The sequence below is a fragment of the Ambystoma mexicanum genome, chromosome 13 (assembly GCF_040938575.1).
Source record: "Ambystoma mexicanum isolate Mex_15411 chromosome 13, UKY_AmexF1_1, whole genome shotgun sequence".
NCBI classification, from domain to species: domain Eukaryota; kingdom Metazoa; phylum Chordata; class Amphibia; order Caudata; family Ambystomatidae; genus Ambystoma; species Ambystoma mexicanum.
Window position 1 is genome coordinate 342,624,200 of NC_090938.1, and position 14,009 is coordinate 342,638,208.

Consider the following 14,009-nt stretch of genomic DNA (forward strand, 5'->3'; position numbering starts at 1 on the left):
TTCACTTTTTAGTATTGTACCATTTTATGTGCTCGGTGCTCTTCAGTGTTAAATCCGCGGGAGAGGATGATCTGTACCCAGATCAACCCCAAAAGTGCCATACAGATATGAAACAGATAAGGCCTGAGTGATAGGCGTGCCAAGGAGTACTCGACATGCATGCCACATAAACGCGAAACATGCAACAAGTGAGAGACATAAAATGGGGTTTTTCACTTTAAGAAATAACATATAATATATTGAATACAATTTTTTGTTTACTTCTTAAAAGGTGTTTTATTGAGCTGCAGCCTTCCTCTTAGAGAGCAGGACTAAGAAGCCCGGCTGGAGCATTTCAGCACATTTTTATTTCCTTTTGGCGATCGCTGTGTCAGGGTGTTGGGTTGGGGCTCCAAGATTGCCGAACACCAGGCGAGCAGTCTATCATGGGGAACAGTTTAGTATACAACACCGGTGCGATGAAGGTACATGGCCTACTGTGCATTTTAAGCACCACCTATAAGCCGAAACCGTTGCATTGAAGTACAGGTAGGAGGGAGATGACATGTGAAGAGGGACACACGACTTGTTTTTTTTTGGGTTATTTATTTGTTAAATATTGTTGGTTGTTTATCGTCTAATTGACTGCCTTGGGCCATGCTTACCTCTTTGGCCATTCCCACCCACTCCTTGCCCCTCCCACCCAAAACTCAACCCCTGGTATCTATGTTGTTTCTAAGCAGTCTGCTGTGAGTTAATGGCTTAATTGCCGCTGTAAATGGCTACCGGTATAATAACAAAAATCTTACCCAATTCTACCTGACCTTAACTCACTACCCCACCCCCTCTATTCCCACCTCTCCCCTCTCACCCAATCTACCCTTATCCCCACCCTACTCTACCACCACTGACTATACCCCAAACCACTCTACACCTACCCCACTCTTCGCTACCCACAATATCCCACACCACTGTACACCTACCCTACCCACTGCCCCACCCCACTGTACCCCTATCCATCAAACCACTGTAGACTGGCAAGGTGACACGAGGTCCTTTGATCCCAATAGATTTCGCCCAGCCTTTCCATATCTTCATATCACTACCGAGTTAAGGTACGTGTTTGTTGAGTCTTCAACTTACCCCAGACCTACGCTAGTTGTTCAAGATCAGACAGGCAGTCAAAGTGAACAGGCACACCTTTGACAGTGTCTCTTCGGATGTAGGTAGATGCACAAAGTATTCTATTCTGAGGTCCATGCATTCTGCCATGTAAGCGCCAAACAGCCCTTTCACAGGAAGACCCTTCAAAAAGTAAAGACTCCGCTTTCTGTATGTTGGCATGTAGCACATAGCCCATCTTGGCAGATAGCGTACATCACATTGCATCTAGTGGTGGCCCTATGTTGTGATTCTTCACTTGCCAAATCATAGCAGTGCTAAAAGGTCATGGACAAGAGGCCTCAGCGGCAGGGGATCTGCGTCCAGTGCAAATTGGCACATGCCAAAACGTCCTGAACAATGGAGAAGGCAAAGAAGTTTCATTAGTGGTGTAATGGGAGGATAAATCGTGTTCCAGATGTTGGGGACATCCCTCAGACCTGTTAAGGGCCTCCATCACACCACTGAGGAATTATCCTTGTTTGTTACTGTTTGCAATGAATGATTGAAGGAGTTGCGTATCTTCAGATCTATAGATTCCTGCTATGATATGACATGATATTGTATTTGAATCGTACTCATACACGCGTGTTTCAGAGCGTGACGAGGCAAGGGAGGGGAAGAAGGGAGGACAAAACAGCGATCTTCCTAGGCCCAGTGACATTGAGAATGCTCAAGTGCAGGGGAGAGGGAGGGAGGAAAGTGCAAGGAGAGGGGCGAGGTGGAACGTGCCTAGGAAGGGATAAAAACAACAACAACTGGTAGCGCAGCCAGCAGGGTGGCAAGTGCGAGGTTTAAAGCGCAGACAAGGGGTGTCTGATAAGTGCAGGTAAGGGCACTGTAGGGTTACAGATACAGACCCAAGTGCAAGGATTGCGTGCAAGGGTTGCCAGGAGGCAGTGCAGGTGTGCAGCTGGGTGGGCAGGGACCTTGGCCCGAAATCAGAGGGTAGCCAGGTGCACGGAGCCGAAGCAGACAGATCAGCAGGGGAGCGGAAGAGCAAAGGCAGAAGCAAAGAGGAAGGTCTTGAGGTGCTTCCGGAACCAGAGATGGTTCTCCTCAAGTTTCAGTGTGGCAGGCAGGCTGTTCCAGAGGGAGGCCCCAGCTGAGGAAAGAGATCTACCCCCAACTCGTTGCTTGGAGAAGCGACCGGCCCTGAGGGAGTTGGAGGTGGATGAGAAAAGAGCTCGAGTGGGAAGGTATTTACGGAGGGAGAGTTGAAGGTATTTTGGACCCAGGCCCCAGTAAGCCTTGTGGACAATGCAGAGGGACTTGAATTTAACCCTTGCAGCCACTGGGAGCAATGAAAAGATTTCAGGGCTGGAGAGATACGATCCCTGGGCTTCAGACCAAGGAAACGTCTTGCAGTCCTGTTCTGGATGAGTTGCAGAGGACAGAGAGAAGAAGCAGGAAGATTTAGAAAGAGGCTGTTGCAGTAGTCTAGCCTAGAGAGAATCAGAGCTCTAGATACAGTAAGCTTCTGGGGGAAGGAGAGGAAAGGAACAATACCTTTGCAAATGTACAGTTGGTAGTTTGACTTCTTAGAGATGTCAGAGATGTGAGAAGAAAAGGAGAGTGTGGAGTCGAAGATGACCCCAAGGTTCTTAGCCTCAAAGGTGGGAGCAGGAAGAGGGCCAAGGGAGGCCGGCCAGAGAGTGGCAGGAAAGGAGGGTGCAGGTGTGCCGATGAGGAGAATCTCTGCCTAAATGGGATTAAGGCAGAGATCATTGGCGGCAGACCAGTCCTGGATGGCAGACAGACGGTCAGAGATGAGGGAGGGAAGCCTGAAAACAAGCAGAGTGTCATCCGCATAGCACTGAAAGTTGAAGCAGAGAGCTGCAATGCGGTGGGAAATGGGTGCCAGGTATTGGTTGAACAGCCAGGGAGAGAGGTTAGACCCGTGGGGAACACCACAAGTAGAGAATGAGATGGCGAAAAGGAAGGACCCAAGTTGGACCTGGGAGGGCCGATCAGAGTGGAAAGAGGTCATCCAGGCCAGGGCCTGATCAGTGATACCCGGCTTATCACGGAGACAGTTGAGCAGGATGGCATGGTTGACCGTGTCAAAGGCAGAAGAGAAATCGAGTAGGATGAGGACCCAAAAGGGATGTTAGAGTCATGGTTGGACAGCAGGTCTTCACAGGTGTTCAGGAGAGCAGTTTCCATGCTTCTGACAGCTCTGAAGCCAGGCTGATGGTCATGGAGACAACCAACAGAGTCGGTGTGAAGATTAAGCTGGGAGATGGTCAGCTTTTCCAAGAGTTTGCCCTGGAAAGGAGTGATAGAAACCTGCGAAGTTAGCCGGGCCGGAGGGGTCGGCTGTGGAATTTTTGAGAAGAGGGTGCACAAGAGAATGCTTCAGAGTGGAGGGGAAGATTCCACAGGTGATGGAATGGTTACAGAAGTCGGCCAGATTCAGAGCAAGGGTGTCAATGTGGTCCTTGATGGTTTTGGACGAACAGGGAAGAACCTGTTTTGACTGGAATCACACAATCTCCTGGGCTTGCGCCAATCTGGTTTCCAACCAAGCCACGGCACTGAATCGGCCTTATTGGACCTAAAGATTCAACAGGATGATATCAAAGATGCCAAGAAGCAAGCCCTCCTCTTGTTACTGGGCCTGTCTGCAGCCTTCGACCATGTATACATATTGAATAAATCAAAAAGGCAGCCTATGATCGAGCCAGCCAGGAGTCAACCTGGAATTAGTCAAATGTGTTATCCATTGCGCCACTGGACCGCTGCTACAGCGTGAGCAGGAGTCAGCACTTTTGTAACGAAACAGAAGTTTCCTGCTTGAGACACAGTGAGAAACGTACTTCTCATTTTTACAAGGAGAGGTAGAAAAAAACGCTACAAGCCCACAATGAGCAGGTGAGCGAGCGTGTGCCATCATGAGAAACTTAGTTCTCATTTTTCCCAGAGGAGAGGTAGAAAAAACGCACTAACTACGAACAAACAATGTGCTTTTGTGTGCCATGCGTGACAAGGCTCATTTTTAAATACTTTCTAGAACAAAAAGGCAGCATGCGAACGAGCCAGCCAGGAGTCGAACCTGGAATCTTCTGCTCCGTAGGCAGACGCGTTATCCATTGCGCCACTGGCCCTCTGCTGCAGTTACTCTTGGAATCAGCACTTTTGTTACGACGCAGAGGCTCATCATGCGGATTGAGCCATCATGAGCAACTTAGTTCTCATTTTTATAAGGAGAGGTGGTTGAAAACACGCCTACGAACTGACAATGAGCAGGCGTGTGCCATGTGTTAGAGACATCATGAGAAATAACGTAGTTCCCATTTTTTCTCCCGAGTAGAGGTAGAAACACGCTGCAACAGTGACTACAAACACACAATGAGCTTTCGAGTGCCTTGCGTGAGAAGGTTCATTTTTAAATACAGAACAAAAAGGCAGCATTTGAACGAGCCAGCCAGGAGTCGAACCTGGAATCTTCTGCTCCGTAGGCAGACGCGTTATCCATTGCGCCACTGGCCCGCTGCTGCACTGTGAGCTGCATTCAGCACTTTTGTTACGAACCAGAGGCTCAGGTCGGGCTGCCTGAGACATCACGAGAAACTTTGTTCTCATTTTTACAGCGAGAGGTAGGAAAAACGCTACCAACACACAATAAGCAGGCGTGTGACATGTGTTAAAGAAGGCTCATTTTTAAATACTTTATTGAAAACATCTGACAAAGAACGCATTTGGCATCAGATACTGCCCGGATTGCAACTGTCTGCACGTATTTTCTGGCGAGTTCTACGGACCAAGCATCTCATTTATTGTACGATAGCACTCACATTTTCATGCGCAAATAACAGATTTAGACTGTTTTCACTTTTTAGTATTGTACCATTTTATGTGCTCGGTGCTCTTCAGTGTTAAATCCGCGGGAGAGGATGATCTGTACCCAGATCAACCCCAAAAGTGCCATACAGATATGAAACAGATAAGGCCTGAGTGATAGGCGTGCCAAGGAGTACTCGACGTGCATGCTACAGAAACGCGAAACATGCAACAAGTGAGAGACATAAAATGGGGTTTTTCACTTTAAGAAAATAACATATAATATATTGAATACAATTTTTTGTTTACTTCTTAAAAGGTGTTTTATTGAGCTGTAGCCTTCCTCTTAGAGAGCAGGACTAAGAAGCCCGGCTGGAGCATTTCAGCACATTTTTATTTCCTTTTGGCGATCGCTGTGTCAGGGTGTTGGGTTGGGGCTCCAAGATTGCCGAACACCAGGCGAGCAGTCTATCATGGGGAACAGTTTAGTATACAACACTGGTGCGATGAAGGCACATGGCCTACTGTGCATTTTAAGCACCACCTATAAGCCGAAACCGTTGCATTGAAGTACAGGTAGGAGGGAGATGACATGTGAAGAGGGACACACGACTTGGTTTTTTTTGGGTTATTTATTTGTTAAATATTGTTGGTTGTTTATCGTCTAATTGACTGCCTTGGGCCATGCTTACCTCTTTGGCCATTCCCACCCACTCCTTGCCCCTCCCACCCAAAACTCAACCCCTGGTATCTATGTTGTTTCTAAGCAGTCTGCTGTGAGTTAATGGCTTAATTGCCGCTGTAAATGGCTACCGGTATAATAACAAAAATCTTACCCAATTCTACCTGTCCTTAACTCACTACCCCACCCCCTCTATTCCCACCTCTCCCCTCTCACCCAATCTACCCTTATCCCCACCCTACTCTACCACCACTGACTATACCCCAAACCACTCTACACCTACCCCACTCTTCGCTACCCACAATATCCCACACCACTGTACACCTACCCTACCCACTGCCCCACCCCACTGTACCCCTATCCGTCAAACCACTGTAGACTGGCAAGGTGACACGAGGTCCTTTGATCCCAATAGATTTCGCCCAGCCTTTCCATATCTTCATATCACTACCGAGTTAAGGTACGTGTTTGTTGAGTCTTCAACTTACCCCAGACCTACGCTAGTTGTTCAAGATCAGACAGGCAGTCAAAGTGAACAGGCACGCCTTTGACAGTGTCTCTTCGGATGTAGGTAGATGCACAAAGTATTCTATTCTGAGGTCCATGCATTCTGCCATGTAAGCGCCAAACAGCCCTTTCACAGGAAGACCCTTCAAAAAGTAAAGACTCCGCTTTCTGTATGTTGGCATGTAGCACGTAGCCCATCTTGGCAGATAGCGTACATCACATTGCATCTAGTGGTGGCCCTATGTTGTGATTCTTCACTTGCCAAATCATAGCAGTGCTAAAAGGTCATGGCCAAGAGGCCTCAGCGGCAGGGGATCTGCGTCCAGTGCAAATTGGCACATGCCAAAACGTCCTGAACAATGGAGAAGGCAAAGAAGTTTCATTAGTGGTGTAATGGGAGGATAAATCGTGTTCCAGATGTTGGGGACATCCCTCAGACCTGTTAAGGGCCTCCATCACACCACTGAGGAATTATCCTTGTTTGTTACTGTTTGCAATGAATGATTGAAGGAGTTGCGTATCTTCAGATCTATAGATTCCTGCTATGATATGACATGATATTGTATTTGAATCGTACTCATACACGCGTGTTTCAGAGCGTGACGAGGCAAGGGAGGGGAAGAAGGGAGGACAAAACAGCGATCTTCCTAGGCCCAGTGACATTGAGAATGCTCAAGTGCAGGGGAGAGGGAGGGAGGAAAGTGCAAGGAGAGGGGCGAGGTGGAACGTGCCTAATAAGGGATAAAAACAACAACAACTGGTAGCGCAGCCAGCAGGGTGGCAAGTGCGAGGTTTAAAGCGCAGACAAGGGGTGTCTGATAAGTGCAGGTAAGGGCACTGTAGGGTTACAGATACAGACCCAAGTGCAAGGATTGCGTGCAAGGGTTGCCAGGAGGCAGTGCAGGTGTGCGGCTGGGTGGGCAGGGACCTTGGCCCGAAATCAGAGGGTAGCCAGGTGCACGGAGCCGAAGCAGACAGATCAGCAGGGGAGCGGAAGAGCAAAGGCAGAAGCAAAGAGGAAGGTCTTGAGGTGCTTCCGGAACCAGAGATGGTTCTCCTCAAGTTTCAGTGTGGCAGGCAGGCTGTTCCAGAGGGAGGCCCCAGCTGAGGAAAGAGATCTACCCCCAACTCGTTGCTTGGAGAAGCGACCGGCCCTGAGGGAGTTGGAGGTGGATGAGAAAAGAGCTCGAGTGGGAAGGTATTTACGGAGGGAGAGTTGAAGGTATTTTGGACCCAGGCCCCAGTAAGCCTTGTGGACAATGCAGAGGGACTTGAATTTAACCCTTGCAGCCACTGGGAGCAATGAAAAGATTTCAGGGCTGGAGAGATACGATCCCTGGGCTTCAGACCAAGGAAACGTCTTGCAGTCCTGTTCTGGATGAGTTGCAGAGGACAGAGAGAAGAAGCAGGCAGATTTAGAAAGAGGCTGTTGCAGTAGTCTAGCCTAGAGAGAATCAGAGCTCTAGATACAGTAAGCTTCTGGGGGAAGGAGAGGAAAGGAACAATACCTTTGCAAATGTACAGTTGGTAGTTTGACTTCTTAGAGATGTCAGAGATGTGAGAAGAAAAGGAGAGTGTGGAGTCGAAGATGACCCCAAGGTTCTTAGCCTCAAAGGTGGGAGCAGGAAGAGGGCCAAGGGAGGCCGGCCAGAGAGTGGCAGGAAAGGAGGGTGCAGGTGTGCCGATGAGGAGAATCTCTGCCTAAATGGGATTAAGGCAGAGATCATTGGCGGCAGACCAGTCCTGGATGGCAGACAGACGGTCAGAGATGAGGGAGGGAAGCCTGAAAACAAGCAGAGTGTCATCCGCATAGCACTGAAAGTTGAAGCAGAGAGCTGCAATGCGGTGGGAAATGGGTGCCAGGTATTGGTTGAACAGCCAGGGAGAGAGGTTAGACCCGTGGGGAACACCACAAGTAGAGAATGAGATGGCGAAAAGGAAGGACCCAAGTTGGACCTGGGAGGGCCGATCAGAGTGGAAAGAGGTCATCCAGGCCAGGGCCTGATCAGTGATACCCGGCTTATCACGGAGACAGTTGAGCAGGATGGCATGGTTGACCGTGTCAAAGGCAGAAGAGAAATCGAGTAGGATGAGGACCCAAAAGGGATGTTAGAGTCATGGTTGGACAGCAGGTCTTCACAGGTGTTCAGGAGAGCAGTTTCCATGCTTCTGACAGCTCTGAAGCCAGGCTGATGGTCATGGAGACAACCAACAGAGTCGGTGTGAAGATTAAGCTGGGAGATGGTCAGCTTTTCCAAGAGTTTGCCCTGGAAAGGAGTGATAGAAACCTGCGAAGTTAGCCGGGCCGGAGGGGTCGGCTGTGGAATTTTTGAGAAGAGGGTGCACAAGAGAATGCTTCAGAGTGGAGGGGAAGATTCCACAGGTGATGGAATGGTTACAGAAGTCGGCCAGATTCAGAGCAAGGGTGTCAATGTGGTCCTTGATGGTTTTGGACGAACAGGGAAGAACCTGTTTTGACTGGAATCACACAATCTCCTGGGCTTGCGCCAATCTGGTTTCCAACCAAGCCACGGCACTGAATCGGCCTTATTGGACCTAAAGATTCAACAGGATGATATCAAAGATGCCAAGAAGCAAGCCCTCCTCTTGTTACTGGGCCTGTCTGCAGCCTTCGACCATGTATACATATTGAATAAATCAAAAAGGCAGCCTATGATCGAGCCAGCCAGGAGTCAACCTGGAATTAGTCAAATGTGTTATCCATTGCGCCACTGGACCGCTGCTACAGCGTGAGCAGGAGTCAGCACTTTTGTAACGAAACAGAAGTTTCCTGCTTGAGACACAGTGAGAAACGTACTTCTCATTTTTACAAGGAGAGGTAGAAAAAAACGCTACAAGCCCACAATGAGCAGGTGAGCGAGCGTGTGCCATCATGAGAAACTTAGTTCTCATTTTTCCCAGAGGAGAGGTAGAAAAAACGCACTAACTACGAACAAACAATGTGCTTTTGTGTGCCATGCGTGACAAGGCTCATTTTTAAATACTTTCTAGAACAAAAAGGCAGCATGCGAACGAGCCAGCCAGGAGTCGAACCTGGAATCTTCTGCTCCGTAGGCAGACGCGTTATCCATTGCGCCACTGGCCCTCTGCTGCAGTTACTCTTGGAATCAGCACTTTTGTTACGACGCAGAGGCTCATCATGCGGATTGAGCCATCATGAGCAACTTAGTTCTCATTTTTATAAGGAGAGGTGGTTGAAAACACGCCTACGAACTGACAATGAGCAGGCGTGTGCCATGTGTTAGAGACATCATGAGAAATAACGTAGTTCCCATTTTTTCTCCCGAGTAGAGGTAGAAACACGCTGCAACAGTGACTACAAACACACAATGAGCTTTCAAGTGCCTTGCGTGAGAAGGCTCATTTTTAAATACAGAACAAAAAGGCAGCATTTGAACGAGCCAGCCAGGAGTCGAACCTGGAATCTTCTGCTCCGTAGGCAGACGCGTTATCCATTGCGCCACTGGCCCGCTGCTGCACTGTGAGCTGCATTCAGCACTTTTGTTACGAACCAGAGGCTCAGGTCGGGCTGCCTGAGACATCACGAGAAACTTTGTTCTCATTTTTACAGCGAGAGGTAGGAAAAACGCTACCAACACACAATAAGCAGGCGTGTGACATGTGTTAAAGAAGGCTCATTTTTAAATACTTTATTGAAAACATCTGACAAAGAACGCATTTAGCATCAGATACTGCCCGGATTGCAACTGTCTGCACGTATTTTCTGGCGAGTTCTACGGACCAAGCATCTCATTTATTGTACGATAGCACTCACATTTTCATGCGCAAATAACAGATTTAGACTGTTTTCACTTTTTAGTATTGTACCATTTTATGTGCTCGGTGCTCTTCAGTGTTAAATCCGCGGGAGAGGATGATCTGTACCCAGATCAACCCCAAAAGTGCCATACAGATATGAAACAGATAAGGCCTGAGTGATAGGCGTGCCAAGGAGTACTCGACGTGCATGCTACAGAAACGCGAAACATGCAACAAGTGAGAGACATAAAATGGGGTTTTTCACTTTAAGAAAATAACATATAATATATTGAATACAATTTTTTGTTTACTTCTTAAAAGGTGTTTTATTGAGCTGTAGCCTTCCTCTTAGAGAGCAGGACTAAGAAGCCCGGCTGGAGCATTTCAGCACATTTTTATTTCCTTTTGGCGATCGCTGTGTCAGGGTGTTGGGTTGGGGCTCCAAGATTGCCGAACACCAGGCGAGCAGTCTATCATGGGGAACAGTTTAGTATACAACACCGGTGCGATGAAGGCACATGGCCTACTGTGCATTTTAAGCACCACCTATAAGCCGAAACCGTTGCATTGAAGTACAGGTAGGAGGGAGATGACATGTGAAGAGGGACACACGACTTGGTTTTTTTTGGGTTATTTATTTGTTAAATATTGTTGGTTGTTTATCGTCTAATTGACTGCCTTGGGCCATGCTTACCTCTTTGGCCATTCCCACCCACTCCTTGCCCCTCCCACCCAAAACTCAACCCCTGGTATCTATGTTGTTTCTAAGCAGTCTGCTGTGAGTTAATGGCTTAATTGCCGCTGTAAATGGCTACCGGTATAATAACAAAAATCTTACCCAATTCTACCTGTCCTTAACTCACTACCCCACCCCCTCTATTCCCACATCTCCCCTCTCACCCAATCTACCCTTATCCCCACCCTACTCTACCACCACTGACTATACCCCAAACCACTCTACACCTACCCCACTCTTCGCTACCCACAATATCCCACACCACTGTACACCTACCCTACCCACTGCCCCACCCCACTGTACCCCTATCCGTCAAACCACTGTAGACTGGCAAGGTGACACGAGGTCCTTTGATCCCAATAGATTTCGCCCAGCCTTTCCATATCTTCATATCACTACCGAGTTAAGGTACGTGTTTGTTGAGTCTTCAACTTACCCCAGACCTACGCTAGTTGTTCAAGATCAGACAGGCAGTCAAAGTGAACAGGCACGCCTTTGACAGTGTCTCTTCGGATGTAGGTAGATGCACAAAGTATTCTATTCTGAGGTCCATGCATTCTGCCATGTAAGCGCCAAACAGCCCTTTCACAGGAAGACCCTTCAAAAAGTAAAGACTCCGCTTTCTGTATGTTGGCATGTAGCACGTAGCCCATCTTGGCAGATAGCGTACATCACATTGCATCTAGTGGTGGCCCTATGTTGTGATTCTTCACTTGCCAAATCATAGCAGTGCTAAAAGGTCATGGCCAAGAGGCCTCAGCGGCAGGGGATCTGCGTCCAGTGCAAATTGGCACATGCCAAAACGTCCTGAACAATGGAGAAGGCAAAGAAGTTTCATTAGTGGTGTAATGGGAGGATAAATCGTGTTCCAGATGTTGGGGACATCCCTCAGACCTGTTAAGGGCCTCCATCACACCACTGAGGAATTATCCTTGTTTGTTACTGTTTGCAATGAATGATTGAAGGAGTTGCGTATCTTCAGATCTATAGATTCCTGCTATGATATGACATGATATTGTATTTGAATCGTACTCATACACGCGTGTTTCAGAGCGTGACGAGGCAAGGGAGGGGAAGAAGGGAGGACAAAACAGCGATCTTCCTAGGCCCAGTGACATTGAGAATGCTCAAGTGCAGGGGAGAGGGAGGGAGGAAAGTGCAAGGAGAGGGGCGAGGTGGAACGTGCCTAATAAGGGATAAAAACAACAACAACTGGTAGCGCAGCCAGCAGGGTGGCAAGTGCGAGGTTTAAAGCGCAGACAAGGGGTGTCTGATAAGTGCAGGTAAGGGCACTGTAGGGTTACAGATACAGACCCAAGTGCAAGGATTGCGTGCAAGGGTTGCCAGGAGGCAGTGCAGGTGTGCGGCTGGGTGGGCAGGGACCTTGGCCCGAAATCAGAGGGTAGCCAGGTGCACGGAGCCGAAGCAGACAGATCAGCAGGGGAGCGGAAGAGCAAAGGCAGAAGCAAAGAGGAAGGTCTTGAGGTGCTTCCGGAACCAGAGATGGTTCTCCTCAAGTTTCAGTGTGGCAGGCAGGCTGTTCCAGAGGGAGGCCCCAGCTGAGGAAAGAGATCTACCCCCAACTCGTTGCTTGGAGAAGCGACCGGCCCTGAGGGAGTTGGAGGTGGATGAGAAAAGAGCTCGAGTGGGAAGGTATTTACGGAGGGAGAGTTGAAGGTATTTTGGACCCAGGCCCCAGTAAGCCTTGTGGACAATGCAGAGGGACTTGAATTTAACCCTTGCAGCCACTGGGAGCAATGAAAAGATTTCAGGGCTGGAGAGATACGATCCCTGGGCTTCAGACCAAGGAAACGTCTTGCAGTCCTGTTCTGGATGAGTTGCAGAGGACAGAGAGAAGAAGCAGGCAGATTTAGAAAGAGGCTGTTGCAGTAGTCTAGCCTAGAGAGAATCAGAGCTCTAGATACAGTAAGCTTCTGGGGGAAGGAGAGGAAAGGAACAATACCTCTGCAAATGTACAGTTGGTAGTTTGACTTCTTAGAGATGTCAGAGATGTGAGAAGAAAAGGAGAGTGTGGAGTCGAAGATGACCCCAAGGTTCTTAGCCTCAAAGGTGGGAGCAGGAAGAGGGCCAAGGGAGGCCGGCCAGAGAGTGGCAGGAAAGGAGGGTGCAGGTGTGCCGATGAGGAGAATCTCTGCCTAAATGGGATTAAGGCAGAGATCATTGGCGGCAGACCAGTCCTGGATGGCAGACAGACGGTCAGAGATGAGGGAGGGAAGCCTGAAAACAAGCAGAGTGTCATCCGCATAGCACTGAAAGTTGAAGCAGAGAGCTGCAATGCGGTGGGAAATGGGTGCCAGGTATTGGTTGAACAGCCAGGGAGAGAGGTTAGACCCGTGGGGAACACCACAAGTAGAGAATGAGATGGCGAAAAGGAAGGACCCAAGTTGGACCTGGGAGGGCCGATCAGAGTGGAAAGAGGTCATCCAGGCCAGGGCCTGATCAGTGATACCCGGCTTATCACGGAGACAGTTGAGCAGGATGGCATGGTTGACCGTGTCAAAGGCAGAAGAGAAATCGAGTAGGATGAGGACCCAAAAGGGATGTTAGAGTCATGGTTGGACAGCAGGTCTTCACAGGTGTTCAGGAGAGCAGTTTCCATGCTTCTGACAGCTCTGAAGCCAGGCTGATGGTCATGGAGACAACCAACAGAGTCGGTGTGAAGATTAAGCTGGGAGATGGTCAGCTTTTCCAAGAGTTTGCCCTGGAAAGGAGTGATAGAAACCTGCGAAGTTAGCCGGGCCGGAGGGGTCGGCTGTGGAATTTTTGAGAAGAGGGTGCACAAGAGAATGCTTCAGAGTGGAGGGGAAGATTCCACAGGTGATGGAATGGTTACAGAAGTCGGCCAGATTCAGAGCAAGGGTGTCAATGTGGTCCTTGATGGTTTTGGACGAACAGGGAAGAACCTGTTTTGACTGGAATCACACAATCTCCTGGGCTTGCGCCAATCTGGTTTCCAACCAAGCCACGGCACTGAATCGGCCTTATTGGACCTAAAGATTCAACAGGATGATATCAAAGATGCCAAGAAGCAAGCCCTCCTCTTGTTACTGGGCCTGTCTGCAACCTTCGACCATGTATACATATTGAATAAATCAAAAAGGCAGCCTATGATCGAGCCAGCCAGGCGTCAACCTGGAATTAGTCAAATGTGTTATCCATTGCGCCACTGGACCGCTGCTACAGCGTGAGCAGGAGTCAGCACTTTTGTAACGAAACAGAAGTTTCCTGCTTGAGACACAGTGAGAAACGTACTTCTCATTTTTACAAGGAGAGGTAGAAAAAAACGCTACAAGCCCACAATGAGCAGGTGAGCGAGCGTGTGCCATCATGAGAAACTTAGTTCTCATTTTTCCCAGAGGA

The 14,009-nt window shown here is 48.7% G+C and overlaps 4 non-coding genes across 4 annotated transcripts; all 4 read right to left on the reverse strand.

Annotated features, from left to right (window-relative positions):
* Nucleotides 1-4,174: 4,174 nt before the first annotated feature.
* Nucleotides 4,175-4,247, reverse strand: TRNAR-ACG (transfer RNA arginine (anticodon ACG)). The gene has a single exon. It is a non-coding gene; the product is annotated as a tRNA-Arg (tRNA).
* Nucleotides 4,248-4,559: 312 nt separating this feature from the next.
* TRNAR-ACG (transfer RNA arginine (anticodon ACG)) lies at nucleotides 4,560-4,632 on the reverse strand. The gene has a single exon. It is a non-coding gene; the product is annotated as a tRNA-Arg (tRNA).
* A 4,513-nt stretch (nucleotides 4,633-9,145) lies between these two features.
* TRNAR-ACG (transfer RNA arginine (anticodon ACG)) lies at nucleotides 9,146-9,218 on the reverse strand. Its single transcript has one exon. It is a non-coding gene; the product is annotated as a tRNA-Arg (tRNA).
* Nucleotides 9,219-9,530: 312 nt separating this feature from the next.
* TRNAR-ACG (transfer RNA arginine (anticodon ACG)) lies at nucleotides 9,531-9,603 on the reverse strand. The gene has a single exon. It is a non-coding gene; the product is annotated as a tRNA-Arg (tRNA).
* Between the last annotated feature and the right edge of the window lie 4,406 nt (nucleotides 9,604-14,009).